Raw genomic sequence first — 6670 nt, forward strand, 5'->3', positions numbered from 1 at the left:
TTTTGAAGGTGCTGTCCAAGGATCTTTGATGAAGTGAATGTCTCACCAAATCCAGGAACTGAACACAACATTTCAGCATTTGTACAAATTTTTCATGGAAGAAATAAATCAAAAGCACTTTAACTGCAAGTTGGATGAATATGTTTTATATAGCAATCATATGGTTGTTCCCTCAGACAGGTGAAAGCTTGTTTAGCTGGTAGAAATTAGCACAGGCATCCAGTGACCACCAGTCAAGTTTCAAAAGCAGACATCAGCTCAACCGGAATAGTTGTTTGATATAAGATCAGCCCCTCTCCCGTTGAAAGCTTCCTGCACAGATGCAGCAAGCCTTTGCCACATCCTTTATCAAAGTGGCTGAAAAAACTATGCATGCCATTTTCTGACCACAGGATTTCCATCGTGCTGGCACTGACATCGATTTAGGGCTTAATTTTACAGCTTTGATCTTTTTAACAAATTCCTACAATAAGTGACATTACATTCCAGGTTGACACTAGAAATTACTCTCTTTTCCTGGACGACCTCAGGTTTTTGTATTATGGTTCAAATAATATGTAAGTATAGCATAATAATTCTTATGATTTGTCTCAATAAGAATTTGTTTTCTGTAACCCAATGTCTTTATAATTTCTGACTGGGATTTTCAATTACCCTTGGTGTCTGTAACAGCAGTAGGCACACTTCGAATGTCACATTCCTGGATGGTATGTCAGTACCCTGATGCCTCCAGGACACGCTGGAATTTTCAAATGAGGCTGTGAGTTGGAGGGAAAGTTGGAACAACTCTTACCTCAAATTAACAAGGTATTAAGCTGCTGAGGGAGATTGTTAACAGGTCATGGAGATCAGGAAGACAATTTCATCTGTAAATTGTGAAATCCGACCAGTTTGGTGCAAGTTTGTGCAGAGATTCAATGAAGGGATGATAGGTAACTTGTTTTGTCATGATAAACATTTTTAATCACCAAGTGTTTTTGTGTGAGATTGAATGCAGTATCTTCTAGTTGGCTGTTTGACCACTTCTCAATACAGTGAGACTCATCTCATCTGTAAGACAACAACATGCCCCATCATGGCTACCATATGCTGTTTGCCATTTGTGTGCTGCAGGATAGAGAAGCAGGAGGCTGGAAGAATACAGGAAGCCAGGCAGCATCAGAGGTGGAGAGGTCAACTGCAGGCAGCTCCTGTCTCCTGGATAGGCTTAGCACCAGTTATAGCATCTACATTTCAAAACTGCATCCCGAGCAACGTAGATGTAATATGGTATCAGGACCCAGAAATTATCCAGGCATTGGCTTTCCCACAAGGATTGAATATCAAGCCAAACTGCTGGTTATTGGTTTAGTTTTGTCTATCTATGTTTGAAAGTCTTTCCTCTTTTGCCTTTAGTATTTCCCTTTACATGAAATAAGTTGTCAATAGGATCAAGGTGCTGCATAAAACCTCTGCAGGACGTCTCTCTTAATGATTATTATTGGTGTTCCAGTTCCTAGTTTGCCAGACATGACGTGGTGTCATGTCACAGTTGTTTTTGGATTTCCTCTAGCCTAAATAAATAATGCTTTTAATTATAGAATGCACCATTATGCCCAAGCATGTAAAAGTGATTAAATACCTTAGAAAAACTGCAACTTCAGATTGTAATAAGACCGTAGCAGCTATTCTGCATCACTAATCTATCACACAACCATTAAATGACCAATTACTCTATTTTGGTGTAACAGATGAAAGAGAACTGTTGGCTCTTCTTCAAATGAAACCTCATTTTTGAGTGCTTGAGCAGAATGTTGGGTCTGCATTTTATTCAAAGGATGGTATCTCTGACAATGTAGCATTTCTTCAGTATTACACTAGATTGTCATTAAATTTACATTCTCAAACATTGATATGGAACTTGCAGCCACAGCTTTTTGACCTTAAAAGCGGGTGTGTTACCAATGACTCAAGTTGGAACATGCTGGGATTCCCAGAGGTATCAGGGAATTCTCCAACATTCTGAAACCTGATTACTCTGACCTTTCAGAATCACTCCCCTGCCTTGTTCCCAATTAAGGTGCACACATTGGCACTGCCATTAGTTTGTTGTTTGACTTAGAGTCATAAAATCACGCAGTACAGAAATAGACCCTTCAGCCCAACTCTTCCATGCTGACCTGGTTTCCTAAACTGAACTAATTCCCTTTGCCTGCATTTGGCCCAAATCCCTCTAAATCTTTCATATCCACGTACCTGTCCAAAGATCTTTAAAATGGTGAAATTTTACTCACCTCTACCATTTCATCTGGCAGCTTGTTCCATATTTGTACTACCCTCTCCATGAAAACATTGCCCTTCAGGTCCCTTTTCAAACTTTCCCCTCGCACCTTAAATCTATGTCCTTTAGTTTTGGACTCCCCAAAGACCTTGACTATTCACCACTATGCCCCTCATGAATTTATAAACTGGGAATATGTGACCCTGACTATTCCACTCTATTTTCTGCACTGGAACTATAAATTAACTAGGTGTCAAGAAACAAAGTACAACTGCTAAACTATGAATAGGCTAACAGGAGAAGTCTGGCTTGTGTTGATCTGTAGTGTGGGAAGATACACCAGTTCCAAAGACAATTTATTAGATATTATTAAAAAATGATCCAATAAGTGCTTTCTTTCATTTTGTTTCAGACCTTTGTCAGTCTTTTAAAGCATAACTTCTTAGAGTCATAGAGTCCTACAGCACGGAGACAGGCCGTGGTCCAAACTGGTCCATGCTGACCAAAATGTCAATCCACGCCAACCCATTTTCTCTGCACTTGGCCCATATCCTTCTAATCCTTTCCTATCCAAGCATTTGTCCAAATGCCTTTTAAATGTCGTTAATGTACGCATCTCAATCACTTCTGTGGGCAGCTCATTCCATATGTATACCACCCTCTGTGTAAAAACGTTGCCCCTCAGGTTCCCTTTTATTCTTTCCCCTCTAACCTTAAACTGATGTCCTCAAGTCCTCAATAGGAAAAAGACTGAGTGCATTCACCATACCTGTGCTTCTCATGATCTTATACGCCTCTATAAAGTCCCCCCTCAGTTTCCTACGCTCTAAGAATAAAGTCCTAGCTTTTCCAACCCCTCCCTATAACTCTGACCATTGAATCCTGGAACCATCCTTTTAAATTTCTTTTGCACTCTTTCCAGTTTAATAACATCCTACCTATAACAAGGTGACCAAAAATGAACACAATACTCCAAGTGCGGCCCCACCAATGTCCTGTATAACTGCAACATAACATCCCAATTTCTATATTCAGTGTCCTGATTGATGAAGCCTTCTTCACTGCCCTGTCTACATGTGACTCCACTTTCAGAGAAATGTGAACCTGAACCCCAAGATCTCTCTGTTCCACTACACTCCTTAAGACCCTACCATTCACCATGGAGCTCCTATCTTGATTTGATTTTCCAAAATGCAAGACCTCACACTTATCCATATTAAACTCCATTTGCCATTTCTCGGCCCACTTCCCCAGCTGATCAAGATCATGCTGCAATTTCTGATAACCTTCCTCACTGTCCACAATACTGCCTATTTTAATGTCTTACATAGTTTTTGGTTCAATTCTAATAATTGCTTGTTGAAAATCATTAACTGTAGAATTATACGCTGTGCTCTGACTTTCCAAATCAACATTATATACTTTTTCAATTATTCCATGCCTTGTTCCAACATTCCATGCAATTATTCTATTACATCCAGGCTTTTTGTACCTTTATACCTAAGATAATATGAACAGATTGTGAGTGTTAGATTTCTACTTTGAGTATGCATTTAATAGTTATCCTTGGTTCCCTAGAGAAGCTACTAAGGCCCATGTTCTTAGTTAATAGAGTCACAGAGCATGGAAACAGACCTTTCAATCCAACCAGTCTACGCCAAACTAAACTAGTCCCACCTGCTGTGTTTGGCCCATATCCCTCCAAACCCTTCCTATTCATGTACTTATCCAAATGTCTTTTAAACATTGTAACTGTACCTGCAGCTATCACTTCCTCTGGCAGTTTATTCCATATATGAACCACTCTCTGTAAAACAGTTGCCCTTCATGTTCTTTTAAAATCTTTCTCCTCTCACCTTCAAAATTTCCCCCTAGGTTTGAACACCCCACCATACGGGAAAAAGGAGTTTTGTTTTTTCGACTCCTCAAAGAAGTCTTTTGTATCTTGCCCAACTGAAATTTGTTTTGGTGTTTGCATCACACATTGCATACAATACCCTTGTTTTGTGGGGAGTCTTCAAGCATAGGTGCATTATATCACTGGACAGAGGTTACTATGCCTAAACTGATGATAGTAGGACTGGAGTCAGCAGTACTTATACCTTTGAGTCATGCTGTGCCAGTTTGAAGTCCCACTCCAGTACAGAAATCACAGCTGACACTGGAATGCAGTACTGAGGGAGTGGTGCAGCATTGCAGTTCCCAATTTCTGAGATCCCAACTGCTTTCTTAGTTGAATGGGCCACAAGGATTTGTGCTGGCTCCACTGCTTTTCGTCATTTATATAAATAATTTGGGTCTGAAGATAAGAGGTATGGTTAGTAAGTTTGCAGTTTACACCAAAAGTGGAGATGTAGTGGACAGCGAAAAAGGTTACCTCAGAGTACAACAGAGTCTTGATGTGATGAACCAATGTGACGAGGAGTGGCAGGTGGAGCTGCATTTGAAAAGGCAAAAACATATAATGGTAAGGTCCTAGGGAGAGTCGCTGAACAAAGATGCCTTGGATTGCAGGTTCATAGTTCCTAGAAAGTTTTAGGTAGACAGGATAGCAAAGAAGGCATGTGGTATGCTTGCCTTTATTCATCAGTTCATTGAGGTTAGGCGTTGGGTGAGACTGTATAGGATATTGATTCGACCACTTTTGGAATACTGCACTTAATTCTGGTCTTTCTGCTACAGGAAGGATGTTGTGAAACTTGAAAGGGTTCCGAAAATGATAACAAGGATGTTGTCAGGATTGGAGCGTTTGTGCTGGGGCTATTTTCCCTGGAGCACCAGAGGCCATTGGGTGACCTTATCGAGGTTTATAAAATGGTGAGGGTCATGGTTAGGGTAGATTAGGTCTTTACCCCAGGGTGGGGGAATTCAAAACTAGAGGGCATAGGTTTAAGGTGAGAGGGGAAAAATTTAAAAGGGACCTAAGCGGCAACTTTTTCATGCAGGTGCTGGTGTGTTTGTGGAAGGAGCTGCCAGAGGAGGTGGTGAAGGCTCCTACAATAACAACATTTAAAAGGCATCTGGGTGGGTATATGAATAGGAAGGGTTTAGAGGGATATGGGCCAAATGCTGGCAAATGGACTAGATTAATTTAGGATATCTGGTTGGCATGGACGAGTTAGACGTAAGGGTCTGTTTCCATGCTTCACAGCTCTATGAAAAAGATCTGATGGCACTATTTAAAAGGAAATATCAGGGGAATTATTCCTAATGTTCTGATCATTATTTATTCTTCAATCAACATACAAAATCAGTTTACCTTATCATTATTACATTGTTGTGAGTTGGGATTTATTGTGTGCATATTTTCTACTGCATCTCCTACATTTCAACATACTTCAAAATTGGCTGCAAAGTGCATTGAAAGACCAGGAGTCATGAAAGGTACTACATAAGTACAAAGTCTTTCTGTTTTGGTTGGATGTGGACTCACATTTTACTTGATTAGGAGGCCCGGCTTCTGGGTTACTAATCTAGTAACATAACTATTCATATATCAATATATATTTTGGCCCAAGTTCAATACAGACGCTGAGATTGAGTCCTGAATTTCTCTACTCACCACGTTGCCCCAATCTAGTTCAACTCATATTCTAATTATTTGTCTTTTTTTTAAATGAACTTTTGATCTGGTACTATGTTTCACCAGATTCTTTTAATTCTTAATTTTATTACTAGTATTTTGTGGAATTTTATTGAAGTATTCATGAAAATATTCATGAATTATATAAACATTTGTTTTACCAACTTATTGACTACTAAGTTCTTTTTAAAAACACTTGTTTTTGAAAGTGAACATTCCTCTCATGGAGAATTTCATTCTTGTTAGGAATAGTTTGATTTTAGCGTAGGCAGTTATGCAATCATGGGTAATTGTTCAGCCAACATAATTTGGCACAGGAAGTTGACTATTCTTGAAGCTCAACTCAAATTTGTTTCACAGTTGTTTCAGAAATAGACAATAGACAATAGGTGCGGGAGTAGGCCATTCTGCCCTTCGAGCCTGCACCGCCATTCAATATAATCATGGCTGATCATTCCTAATCAGTATCCTGTTCCTGCCTTATCTCCATAACCCTTGATTCCACTATCTTTGAGAGCTCTACCCAACTCTTTCTTAAATGAATTCAGAGAGTGGGCCTCCACTGCCCTCTGGGGCAGAGCATTCCGCACAGCCACCACTCTCTGCGTGAAGAAGTTTCTCCTGAGCTCTGTCCTAAATGGTCTACCCCGTATTTTTAAGCTGTGTCCTCTGGTTCGGCACTCACCCATCAGTGGAAATATGTTTCCTACTGCCAGAGTGTCCAATCCTTTCATAATCTTATACGTCTCAATCAGATCCCCTCTCAGTCTTCGAAACTCAAGGGTATACAAACCCAGTCGCTTCAGTCTTTCAGTGTAAGGGAATCC

Source organism: Chiloscyllium plagiosum, chromosome 13 (assembly GCF_004010195.1).
Source record: "Chiloscyllium plagiosum isolate BGI_BamShark_2017 chromosome 13, ASM401019v2, whole genome shotgun sequence".
NCBI classification, from domain to species: Eukaryota; Metazoa; Chordata; class Chondrichthyes; order Orectolobiformes; family Hemiscylliidae; genus Chiloscyllium; species Chiloscyllium plagiosum.